The 13,160-nt window shown below is 45.7% G+C and overlaps 1 pseudogene; it reads right to left on the bottom strand.

The window, feature by feature from the left end:
* Positions 1-12,582, bottom strand: part of LOC140221198 (uncharacterized) — a 30,107-nt pseudogene extending 17,525 nt beyond the window's left edge.
* Between the last annotated feature and the right edge of the window lie 578 nt (positions 12,583-13,160).

Here is a 13,160-nt window from a genome sequence, read left to right as displayed (position 1 = left end):
CATTTTCATCTCCCCTTGATTTTTTTTAAGGGCAAGAAATAACCTTCATGTAACCATCTCCTTTCTTTCAGTTCGGGCTGATGGCTGATCATGAACCGACTCCCATAATCTTCATTCATCTCCTCCTGGATCTCGCTAACTAATGTCCCTCTCCTAAATCATGTGCCATGATAGGGATTATATTGTTCATTCTCAGTAATTCAGTCCTAAAATTAGCTAGTAATGGACTGCTGGTATGGCCAGAATCTTCATGCCATCAGAAACAAGGTAGCTCAAGGTCATGATATGCCTAGCAGCACAGCAGCGAGCTCAGCTCAGCCAAATCTAACCATGCATGAGCAGCAAAGCAGGTGGACATGCACTTGTACAGTGACACTTGCAGGCCGTCTTTTGAGTCAAAAGGATATCAAACAGTGCAACTACCCCGCAGAATCAGAAGAAGAGGGCTCAACAGGAGAAGACGGCTCAGCAGGAAAAGGTGATGCAGCAAGAGAATATGGCTCATCATGAAAAGATGGCACATCTGGAGAAGACGGACCATCAGAAGCACGATCAAGAAGGTTCTGAATGTACTTTTCTTGTGATAGTTACAGGCCGTAAGGTGTGGAAGAAACATCAATCCCAAGAAAATAATGAAGTGGACCTAGATCGGACATAAGAAACTACTCATTGAGACGTGCCTTCCCAAAGGCAATATACTCAGAATCAACTCCAGTGATGATCATATCATCAATATAAAGAAGAAGAGTCCGACCACGAGACGAAATATGCAGAAAAAGAGCAGGATCATGAGCACTAGCAGCAGCGACCACATAAGCAAAACGCTGAAACCAAGCATGAGGAGCCTGTTTGAGGCCTTAGAGAGAGCTACGAAGACAACAAACCATACCCTCGGGAATAGAATATCTAAGTGGTGGCTGCATATACACCACCTCATGCAGCTCACCATTAACAAAAGGTGTTCTTCACATCAAGCTGAGAGATAGACCACTCACGAATAGAAGCCACAGTAAGAAAAGTGCGAACAGTGGTCATGTGAGCAACAGGAGCAAAGGTCTCATCATAGTCGCGTCCATGCTCCTGCTAAAAGCCGCAAGCAACGAGACAAGCCTTATAGTGCTTAAGAGAACCATCAGAGTGGGTCTTAACATTATAAACCCACTTACAGGTAATAGGGCGAACATGTGGAGGACGCGGTACAAGATCCCACATGCCAGTGCATTCAAGAGCAGTAGTCTCCTCAACCATCGTGTGCTGCCATTCCTTATGAAGATCACGATAAGATTTCAGCTCGGAAAGGATGGCAAAAGCAGCAAGAGAGTACCAATCAGGAGGCCAACAGTGACGATGACCACGTCCAAGAAGCTGCTCAGGTGAAGGGCTCAACAAGAGAAGATGGCTTAGCAGGAAAAGGTGATGCAGCAGGAGAAGATGGCTCATCAAGAAAAGATGGCACATCTGGATAAGATGGCTCATTAAGAGAAGGCCCATCAAAATAAGATGGCTCAATAACCCACCGAGCACATATGTAGACATGTGTGATAGGCGGTTTATCATCATAAATAGTATCCATAGGAATATGTCAAGTAAAGAAGAAGGCACCACAGGTGAAAGGGGCCACAGAAGAAGGCACCATATGTCGGACTAACATCCATGGGCCTACTGACGACACATGGACTACACCAAGTTAGGGGTAGGACATTCCTTAGAGACTATGGTGCAAGACGGCATAGGACTCTATACTTGATATAGAACTAGTCGGTTTAGATGGAAAGTACTCGATATAACCCAAGTATGACTCCTTTTGTTGTAATCGACTAGGATTTCTTATAATTCCGACATGTAATCCTATCCCCGTGTATGTCCCCGTGTATATAAGGCCCATCCTCCAGTTGCTTGCATGCCTTGTCGTGGGTGCTCTGCAATTCTTCATATGCTTCCTTCATTTGCTGGAGTTCCTCAGTGAGCCGGTATACTCCATTTGTCCAATCCACGAGGGAACTTTGCTCCTGCATAAGATGGACTTCCAGCTCTGCAAAGTTCACAAAGCATAATAAGCATCAAGGGAGTTCAAGTACAATGTATCAGTAAATACTCAAGCTAATGGATTCATATTTGGTACCTCTGTTTTTGGCGGCCAGATCCCTATTCTTCTTCATCCGCTTGTCTTTCTCCTCATTGTGCTTGGCGATTTCATTCCGCCACTCAGTCGTGACAGAATCAAACCGCATTTGCAATTTGGAGCTGTAAGCCTTTTCCTTGGCGAATTCTTCTTGGGTTTTCTTCAACTTGATGATAGCACTGGTGACATCATGCAACAGGTGAGATTTTTTCCTTGGTCGAGTTGCTAGTTGCTACACAAAGGATTATACCAAGTAAGTTTGTGCATACGAGTTACAATTTCAAAAAAGGCACAAGTCACAGATGGATTACCTCAGTATATTCTCCAAGGCGACGGTGTAATCCCTTCATCTCAGCCAAATGTTGCTCTTCAACCAATGAATCATCCAAGAGTTCTCGAGTGATCCAATCACAACATCAACGACTTCCGAAAATTTTCGGAGATCCAGAGAAATTGTCAGATTTTTTCGAAGATTGAAAGATTTGAACTACAACCTCAAGAAAAATTTGCTAAAAGTAAATTGACGAATATAGGTTATGCAACAGGTTATTCTAGGCTTTTGGCACATGATAGAATAGCTGGAAACTTGCTACAAATGTAGATCGAGCCTAAACCCTAGAAATATATTCTATGCTTAAATATGAACGAATTTAAGAACAACAAGCACAAGAGACACAAGGATTTGTTTTCAGGAGTTTAGCTTCACACCTTGAAGCCTAAGTCTCCGTTGAGGACTCATGAAGGGTGGGCTTTTCACTCCTAAGCCACTTTTCTCCCTCTAGCGACCACAAAGATCAAGCTAGAGTCACTTACTCAATCGTAGGGGTAATACAAACTTCCCGAGGCAGCCACAATCCTTTGATGCTCCACGGGCAATGCCTAGCCGGCTAGGAGCTTGAAGCTCCAAGAGTAACAAATGCGGAACCACCAGCTTGACGAAGAACAAGGTGCTCAAGAGATGGAGATTAAGCTCACTAGCACTCTCCCTCGCTCTCCCTTGAATCCCTCCTTAAATCCCCCACCAAATCTTCACCTAAAGGCGAACAGGAGAGTAAAGAGGAGCTTTGAATGTTTGTGAATAGCACAAGTCAGTGAGAGGGCGAGAGAGCTTCTATGGGAGGGGGTGAGGGGGTATTTATACCCTTCATCCCAAAACTAGCCGTTGGGGGTTAATTTTTCGGAACTTTCTTCAAAAACTTTCGGAAAACTTTCCGGAAAAATCTAGACCTCCGGAACTTCTCCGGAAACTTTGTAATCTCTGGAATATTTCGGAAGATTTTCTGGAAAATTCCGGAACTCTCAAGTTAGCACCATTCTAAGTATCCCCATGTGATGTGTAGGTGCAAAGGTGTCTCTCATAGGTTTGTTAGGTCATCTTGAGCAACTTTTTCAACGTAAAGATTAGAGATCATGCATCCTCTTAATAGTGTGGCATTCCTATATTCAAATTCAAACAAAAAATAAATTTAGTCTTCAAAGTTTGCCGTTTATCTATTCATTTTCTTTTGTGGGGTCAATCACAAGTGCTCCATGAGCAATAATCCTTTTAAACCTGTTTATGCACTTGAAACTTTATTAGATACTTAAACTTGTGTCATTAAATTACCAAAATCCATTTAAGGGGCCAAAATACTCTTCATCTTGCGAGCAGCAGTCCTCTTCTTGCGTGGTGGTGGCGGGATCAGCTCATCAACATCTTTCATTACTGATGCCTTGAGAGCAGACGACGAAGACCCGATCTTGCTCGAGTTCCTCGGCACCAACTCGAAGTCGTCAGAGTTGAAGGACAAAGAACTGGAGCCTGTTTCCCCCTCTCGAGGATCTGCCTGCCGTGCATGACTTGGCACTTAGTACTTCGGCGCGTAGTTCGGCGGATTCAGAGTAGGGAGCGGCGTCATTGAAAAATATACATTTACATCATCCTACATGAGTCAAATGATTAGTTTCTACAAGACACAATTCAAACAAGTACTCGGTTGAGGTAATAGCAAGCAATTTACCTGGTTCAGGCGATGCAATGCGTCCAAAGTCTGAGGAATTGTTGGCATTGAGTGGACACCAGCCAATAACCGCCGCACATGCATCATGATTTCTTCCTCAGACAACTCGCTGGTCGTCATTCTTGAAGCGTCTTGCTTTCCACCGCTTCACGAACAGCAAGCAATGCCAGGACAATCTTAGAACTCAAGGTTGAAAATTCACAACTCTTCAGCATAAATGGCTCACTGAAACCGATAGATAGAACTTTCCATCACCACATCTACATCACAGGTTGGCGAAGAGGCTAATGATGCTGCACAAACACAAGTTGCAGATGCTAGTGTTTCTAGGGACAAAGGCAAGGAGCCTGAAGATTGTGGACGGCGAAGAGCGAGGCGTGGCACCGGCGGCGGTGGACGGTGACGAGCGAGCCGCGACACACCTGCGGGCTGCGGCGTTGTAGGCGACGGCGAGACGCGCGGCACCCAGAGAAGCGCTTTTTTTTTCTTAGCAAACAGATATATCTTCTCCTTACGGTCGACCCGGGCTTGTTTATGGGCCGTATGGTAATGTATGTGTTTCACTGAGCGTGCGAGCTGTCGGATGGCTGTTCAACGGCCAGAGCAGTTTGACGTCCCTCTCACATGGTTGAGAGTAATGCAGAGGATCTCGTTCAATAACCTTTACAGTTAAACAGCATTTAATGTTTCTAAATAGCAACTGTACGTATCAATTAACTCAAGGTTAAAAATTCACAACTCTATCGATGTTCCATGTCCAGGGATACCATGGCAGTCTGCCAGTCTATGGTGAATCCTTTTTAGGATTGGCAGGAAAATTATCTTTTATGGTTTTACTGAAATGAATTCTTTACTTGTTTTCATGCATGTTGTTAAAGTTGTCCAATACATGTTTAACTAGAAATTGGGTTATCCAAACAAAAGTACTGATAACAGGTATGTCCATTATGCAGGTATTGCGCATCTGGTATTCCTAGTGATATAACAGTGGTAATTGGGGAGCAGCCTTTCCATCTTCACAAGGTAAATTTTCACCAGAATGATTCGCGCAGCTGTTTCTTTGTTTCACACCATTTTTCGTTAGCATTTGCGCAACTGCGCCTGCGCTTTACTCACTTCTTTGAATTTGGATGGCTGTTTCAGTTTCCTCTATTATCAAAAAGTGTCCTGCTGGAGAGGCCTATCAGAGAGAAAATCGATAAGGGGGAAGACAGTTGGGTTATTGACTATCTGATATTCCAGGTGGAGCAAAGGCTTTTGAATTAGCTGCTAAGTTTTGCTATGGTGTAAAGTTTGAAATGACGCCAGCGTGACGCCGCGGAGTGGCATGAAGCCATGGAGCACGGCAACCAGCATGGCGCCGCGGAGTAGCATGCGACGCCGGCCGGAGGTCAACACCACAGAGGCCAGAGCGTGCCGCTTGATCGGAGCTGCGATGAGAGAGAGGGAGAGAGAACGGCCTTCTTGATATTCTGCGGCTTCACCACGGTGCCCCCCCCCTCATTTGTGGTTGCGCCCCTCTCTACTTCCGGCCCGCACTGAGTGGCAGTCATGCCCTCTGTTGCCGGCTGGGGTGGTCGGCCATCTGGTGGTACTGCAGTGTTTTTTCTTTGCTGGTCGGCAGCGTGGGTTGTTGCCCCCTGCTGTCGCCTAGCCTCCCTGAATGCAGTGTGCCCTTGGAACGGGGTTCGAGCATAAGCCTAGGCCTGCTTGCGGGCTGATGATGGCGACACCTGTGGGCGTTGTTTACCTTCTTGAAGGCGTCATCCGTTCCCCCTCTTCCGTCCTCTTCGGCGAGCTTTCCAGGTGAAGACCTAGACCATTTTGGTTGGACGACGATGGCGCTAGTGGCATCACCCCCTCCTTTGAGGCGTCGTTTTGGGAGCACCGCCCCTTGGATATTGGGTCCCTGCATGTGAGCGCGGTCTTCGGTGCGGGGAGATGCTCCTTCCGAACCTGCCATCCCTTCTCTTGCTCAACATCACTTTGGTTGCTCTGGTCGTGTTAATATGGCGGATGCTTTGCCGCCCCTACCTTGCTGCTTGTGATTCGGATGGATACTTTGCCCTCTCGATCGTGTATCTGGGTGGATGCTTTGCCACCAATACCACGGATACTTTGCCGTCGTAGAACTCTAGCGGATGTTTTGCCGCTATGGTCATGTTGGTTGATCTCCTCGGGTGGATGCTTTGCCACCTCTACTTGATTCAGGCGGATACTTTGCCACCGTGGTTCTTCTTCAGCTCTAGCGGATACTTTGCCGCCGTGATTTTTTGGTGGTGTGGTGGTTGTTGTGCATCCATAATGATGTTGTTATCTTTCTGCTGTTGTAAGGTGGTTTGGGTTCTTTAGGTTCGTGGATTTGAGTTTGTTTTTCTCCCCCAATGTTGCTTGCTATTGGCTGTGGTGTCAGTGTGAGTCTTCGTTGGTATGTGTTTTTAGTTCTCTTGTGCTGATCAAGCTCTGTTTAGCCGCATCATAATTGTGTCTGTAAACTACTTTCTTCTTAATGAAATATGTGCTAAAGCACGGCCGCGAAAAATTCTGCAGCTTCACCTCGTACAGCTCGCCGGTGTCGGCCGGCAGCACGAGGCACTTCATCCTGACAGTGGCGACGTCAACCTGCAGCAACGGCGGCGCCAGCGGACTGCTGCCCTCCTGCACCCTCTAGCGGTGTGTAGAAGCACCAGCTGGCAAGGAAGACAGCGGCCATGGCGGCGGCGAGTAGGACGGCGCCCCACCTGATTTGGACCTGCGAGGAAGATGCCGAAGCAGAGCGTGCAGTTCAACCAGAACTGGGAATGCTAACCGTCAACACACAAGATACCTCCATTTTTTTAATAAGGTTAGATTTGATCCGGCACAGTCTCCCAAGTTACGCTTTGACCATTTATTTATCTTATATTATATTATTTTATGATTATAAACTTATGATCATTAGAGTTATATTTGATTACAAATCTAACCCTTCCAAGTTTGCACACAACTTACTTTTCCACTTGTGTGCCGATAGTCCGGGCCGGTGACTATTCGACAATACCGTCCCTACGTCAGTAGCCGGAAGAACTAATTAACTCCGCGCGTGTTACGGTTGGAGTCAGTTCCGCGACTCCCAAGTCCTAACACAATGCATGATGGTATGTGTTGGTCTGCCTGTGCTATATATATACATATGCAGGCATCGATCACAAACGACGGAGAACCAGGGAAGATAGAGAGAGAGATGGCAGCATTACGGCAGCTGCTGCGGATGCGGCCAAAGCGCAGATCATCGCCGGCCTCGGTTATGGCCGGCCTCCCGCAGCACCAGCACCTCACGCTGCCACCCCCCCCCCAGCCCTCTCTCACCCTCACTCCTCTCTCCTCCCTGCACAGGCATACCCGACGGGGCTGTGCAGGGGCGCGTCAGTGCCCCACCGGGTGGATCGGGCCTTAACGGCCACGGAACCAGCCTTGGTGGCCGCTGCTCCGCCACCATCTTCCACACGAGGCCGGCTGGGGTAAGGGGTGGCCTGCCCCGGCGCGGCGGCTTGGCTAGGCCAGCGGGGTACGACGACGGCACCTCCATCTCCGGCGCCTCCCGATCCATTGTCATGCCGGTGTAGCGGTGCGGGTCTGTGGACCAAGGTGCTGAGAGGTGACAATGTTCAGCCCTGCCTTTGTTGAAGACGCCGTTCAGCACGGGCGGCCTGCCTACGGCGGCGCAGCGGCCCCTTCGAGATCTGCTATGAGGGCGCCTACGGGAGTCGCGCGTGCTTCTCGACTCACCCACCGGCGGCAAGTCCCTCTTCCTCCTCTACCTCGCTTCCAGCATGCGTCCCTGGCTGTTCCTCCATTGCCAGGTGCGCCTTGCTCTCTCTTTCCTCTCTCTCTCCTCAATTGTTTGCCAGCTCTTGGATAAAAGAAATTGCTCGCTCTTGGTAATCATTGCTTTTCATTTGCTCACTAAAATTACTGCTACGAATAGTGTCAATCTCTTTTCCCTGCTATTCAGTTATCGTACTGTAGTCTACTATGCGCTGTCTGTTTCCAACCCTTCTGCTGTGCTCTGAATATTCCCAACCTTTCTAATATTCGTTGACACCAGCTTTTCCTTTTCCTTATGTACCTGATGTACTAATATTATGTTCCATGATTCCTATGCATAATTTGTTCTGTGACCATGTGAATGGATCTAGACAGAATGATGAAGGCATATACAAAATGATGATTACTACTGCTTTCTTTTCTTCATGGCAGTGGCTTAATGTTGTCCTATGAAACCATATGGTCGTCAGTTATCGGATTTGTCATCTATTTACTACCGCTTTCACTCGGTTTGTGTTTTTTTCAGAGAAACTAGCCATTAAGAAGGATTTACTGAAGGTAGCAGTAGAAATGCAAATGATATTTCCTAGCACAAGACAATAATATTTCTATTTGAAAATGAATCTAATTATACATGTGCCATTTCCTTCTTTATCAATCTGATGAACCAGCTCTAGAGAATTAACTACTCTTATCTCTGCATATGGTGTCCTGCAGATAGGAAGGCAGGAGAGGAGATCACCCTGCTCGCAGAGCATGCTGCTGGAGAATGACAAGTTGTTAATCGTCATGTTCAGCCTGGAGAGAATGAGTACGTGTTTAGGTTCCTTTGCGGTGAGTTGCATTGCTCTCAAATTCTATCCAGTTTTTTCTTCACCTTACTAACACATGAAGTTTGCGTGACGCGGTGTGTCAGCGAGAGTGTGGAAGCCAGATGATGGGCTGGTGTCCAACGTTTCTACAACTTCTCTCTTCCCATCATGTGCGTATTTCTTTCCTTTTTGTATGCAAAGATGCAGTTTTGGAAGAAATGATGGGAAGAAAAAAGTAGTTATTAATCCTGAAACCAAGAAGGTTTCATGGCACTTTAATCAGATAAATGCAAGGTGCATTTCTTTCATTTCCATCAATTACTATTTTATATTCTGATAGAAAATTACAATCTCACATGCATGGACAATCATTTCCTCATGGCAGATGGAATGTCGGAGAAGTGGATGAATAGGACGCGCAGGAGAAGGATACCTGCGTGGGTACGTTAATTTGCCGAGAGAATCCCTTTTATTCAACTAGCAAAGGAAGAAACAAGAAAAATATGAAAAAAAAACTTCACTTCCGTGTATAGTTTCTTGTGGCAATTTTATTGTTGTCTACGAACAGGGAGAAAATAGTCAGGAAGCTTATGAATGCAGGCTGCACCATCTGAAGGAAACTCATTTTTAGCCTCTTAATGCATTTGAACTCTCTGAATTTTAGCCCCACATAGGAAGAAATATAAATGCGTGTTTTTCTTTTGTGATGGCTTAGAACTTTTTGGAACACTGGGATAGTGGTATATATATAGGCTGTGACTTAACTAATGTTTGTCAAAAAAACTATATTCTATAATTAGCTTGAATAGCAAGGAAAATCAGCCCTTGTTTACTTCACTCCTAACTCCCAACTTTGACACTATGCAAAAAGAAGATTCCCCATCACATCAAACTTGCGGTACATGCATGGAGTACTAAATGTAGACAAAATCAAAAACTAATTGCATAGTTTTGTTGTACTTTGCGAGACGAATCTTTTGAGCCTAATTAGTCAATATTTAGACAATAATTCACAAATACAAACGAAACGCTACAGTGTCACATTTATGGCAAAATGCCAATTTTGCAACTCCCAACTTGGGAAGTAAACAAGGCCTCAGTATTGTTTGACAGTACGTCGGTACTAAAGATAAACATCAAAATTTGTCTATCCATTGTAAACCTGTTACGCATAGATCTTGTCAGTGCATCATGGTTTATTTAGGATGATAGTGAGGATCATTCCTGAGATTTTCCCCTGCATTTTAGTATCTGTGTTCTCTTTGATTGATAATAGTGGGGATCATTCATGAGATTTGTCCTTGCATTTTTAGGTAGTGAGATTTCCATCCTGCATTGGTTATGTTAAAGTTGGACGCCTGACTTTAAACTTCCTTTGAAGGAAGAGAAAATAGATATGGCCTTATTTTAGTTTATTTCAGTATCAACATGTGATATACAAAATGTTATCATTTTGAATGAATTGTGACTAATTGCATTGAAATGCATTAATTATGTAACTACAGGCAGAGAGCTACTGGAGCTGCTAGGAGCAGAGACCTCACTGGAAAGGATATCAAGATGTGTTTTTCTGCGACAGCTGAGAGGGTTTTGGAACACTGATATAGTGATACACATAGGCTGTGACACCTAATGTTTGTCAAAAACCTATAGTTAGTGGAAAACGAAAACTGGTTGTTTGACAGTACGCAGTACCAAACATAAACATCTGCAATATTAGTGGTATTACTATTGGTTCAGCAAAGCAAAGCATTGCTATTTTAAAAACTTTCTATTTCACAGCTTGTGTTTTTTTTTCCATGAACAGAGGCACACGTTTTTAATGATTTGCTCTTAGTGTTTCTAAAGTTAAGCTTTCTGAGTATCCAGAAAAGATTGAAGCACTACATGTACATTTGCAAGAACATCTATGGGAAATAAATGAGCTATCTGCGTGAGACTTTTGCCATGAATTTGATATTATGATGAACTTTAATTTGCCTGTTTTCATCTATGTTGTTGTTTCTTTGGTAGTATGTAAATGTTGTATCTTGTAACAACGATTCTGCGATTGTGCTTATCCAGCCACAATCATTTCAGTCGCTTACCCATGATGGAAGTCTAGCTGCAAATCTTTTAACCCGTTCAGGCACTGTATCTCCCCCCTTAGCTCTTTTTGCTCTTTTCTTTTTTTGTCCTTTTGATTAGTTAACCTTCCTTTCCTTGTCGCTTTCCTTTTCTAACGTTTCCACCAAAGTCTGTATTCTATTATTTTTATATTTATATTTAATCAGTAGGGCCCCCCTCCTCTTCTCTCAAAACAAAAAATCATTTCAGTCGCTGCTAGCCAAGCGTGCGTGTTTACTTGTATGTTATCGTTGAAATGGTAGGGCGCACATCCAACTATTGGTAAGTACTCCATCCGTTCCAAAACGTAGATCGTTTTGATATATTCAGATGCATAATTTAGTAATATTGGTATATTTAGATGCATAGTTAGTAGTATGCTAGATGCATATTAAAAACTATGCATCTAAATATGCTAAAACGATCTACATTTTGGAACGGAGGGAGTAGTATGTAATTATTACATATGCTTTCTTTGTTTCAAATTGCAATTTATTTTGATTTTTTTTATACATAGCTAAACATGAAGTAAATAATAAAAATTAAGTATTTAGAAAAATCCAAATTATGCTAAGTATATATCTGTTAGACCTTTTCGTATACTACGATCTACTTTATTGGTCCATATTTTACTACGTAATATAATTGATTGACCATGTCGTCTCACCAAATTCCGTGCGCGTTTGCAGGTCGATGGACGGATCTCTTGTTCTTCGTATTTGTCTACACCGTCATCGCGATCCCGTTCGCGCGGGTCGAAGCTCATGAGCCGCCCGTGGGGCCGCGTCTCGAGGACGTCCGCCATGTGGTTGGCGAGGTTGTACTTGTACGACGCGTCCGTGAAGTAGATGGTGCCGTCGGCGGCGATATCCACGCCGTCGGTCAGCGCGAACCCTCCGCCGCGTCCGTCAATAGCTCCACATTCCCTTCTGGGCTCACCCTCTGCAGCCCCTGTCAAGATATAATTCTACTTCACTTCACAGACGAGTACAGCAGCAGTGCAAGCGTGTAACACGAGCACAGTCCTGACTCCTGAAGGACAGTCAAGTAGTGAACTCACGATGTCCGCGTTGGCCACGACGAGGCCGCCGTCCGCCGCGAGCGCGACGCCAAGCGGGCGTCCCCCGGTCCGGGCCCAGTCCTCGACGTCCCCGCCTGGAACGCTCACTCTCCGGACCCACCCGTCGGCGCACCCCGTGTACAGCCACCCGCCGGCGGCGTCGTACGCGAGGTCCTCCGGGCCCGGGAGCCGCCCCTCTCCCACGCGCTCGCTGCGCTCCAGCGCGCGCGCCTCGTGCCGCGGCGCGGACACGTCGGGCCCGTACGAGTACTCCGGCGGCATCGGCGCCGGCGAGAAGTCCCCGGGATTGTAGTTGTACAGAGCGACGGCGAGCGCTACCGGCGCCAGGATCAGCGCCACGGCCTTCAGGAAACCGTGTCCCGGCGCCATGTTGGGCCGTGTCGCGAACAAGCGCAGGCAGAGCACACGGCAGCGGCAACGCCCCCCAGTGCCCGACCAGTTGTCTGTGACTACGCCTGTGTGTGCTGGATAGGGGATGATACGGAACGGGAACGCTCCACGTCTAGCTTGCGAGCGCTTGTTCTTGGCTAGCGTGGGCACGATCGTGGGCACGTGTACAACATGCGTTTGCTCGCTCTGGTTTCTTTCCAGTTTCCACGGCATGACAAGAGGACTTCAACAAAACGATGGGTGTTGCAACGTTATCCTCTCGTTGTGTTGGTGAGAATCGAAAACTGTTCTATTTTTAATCAAAGGAAGAAAAGAAAAGTGGCGATTTTTGGCAGTGTTGTTCCATCCCGGACGGCACCATTTGTGTCGAGTTCTCTTTGTTCAGAAACAGTTGGGCAGTGAACCAGTCCATGGATCTAGATTCTAGGCAAAGGCATCAGCGAGAAGACTTTGTAGTATTGTTTTGAATGGGTCACGATAGACCAAAAATATTTTGATGATGCTCCGTTGGAGACTTTAAAGATGTCGTTGGATCCATCCACATGATACATCCGTATGTCACCATTCGACGGTGACATTTTATCACAGAGTTTCAGTGCACAGTTTCATTACACAATTACTAAAATTGAGGGAACTAGATAGCTATGCCATCCGAGTTTTAGGGGGAGAAACTCCTTTCACATATGATGAAACTCCTACTCCTCTCTCCTCATAAATACCTTATCAAAAATGGTGATGTAATATGAAAATTAATGACCATAAAATTCTTCATGAAACTACACTGAGACTGATTTTACTTCACTCCGTGCGCAACTTCCTTGGTGCCAATAAAGAGGAAGTCG

This window comes from Setaria viridis, chromosome 9 (genome assembly GCF_005286985.2).
Source record: "Setaria viridis chromosome 9, Setaria_viridis_v4.0, whole genome shotgun sequence".
NCBI classification, from domain to species: Eukaryota; Viridiplantae; Streptophyta; class Magnoliopsida; order Poales; family Poaceae; genus Setaria; species Setaria viridis.
This window is presented reverse-complemented; position numbering and strand designations above follow the sequence as displayed.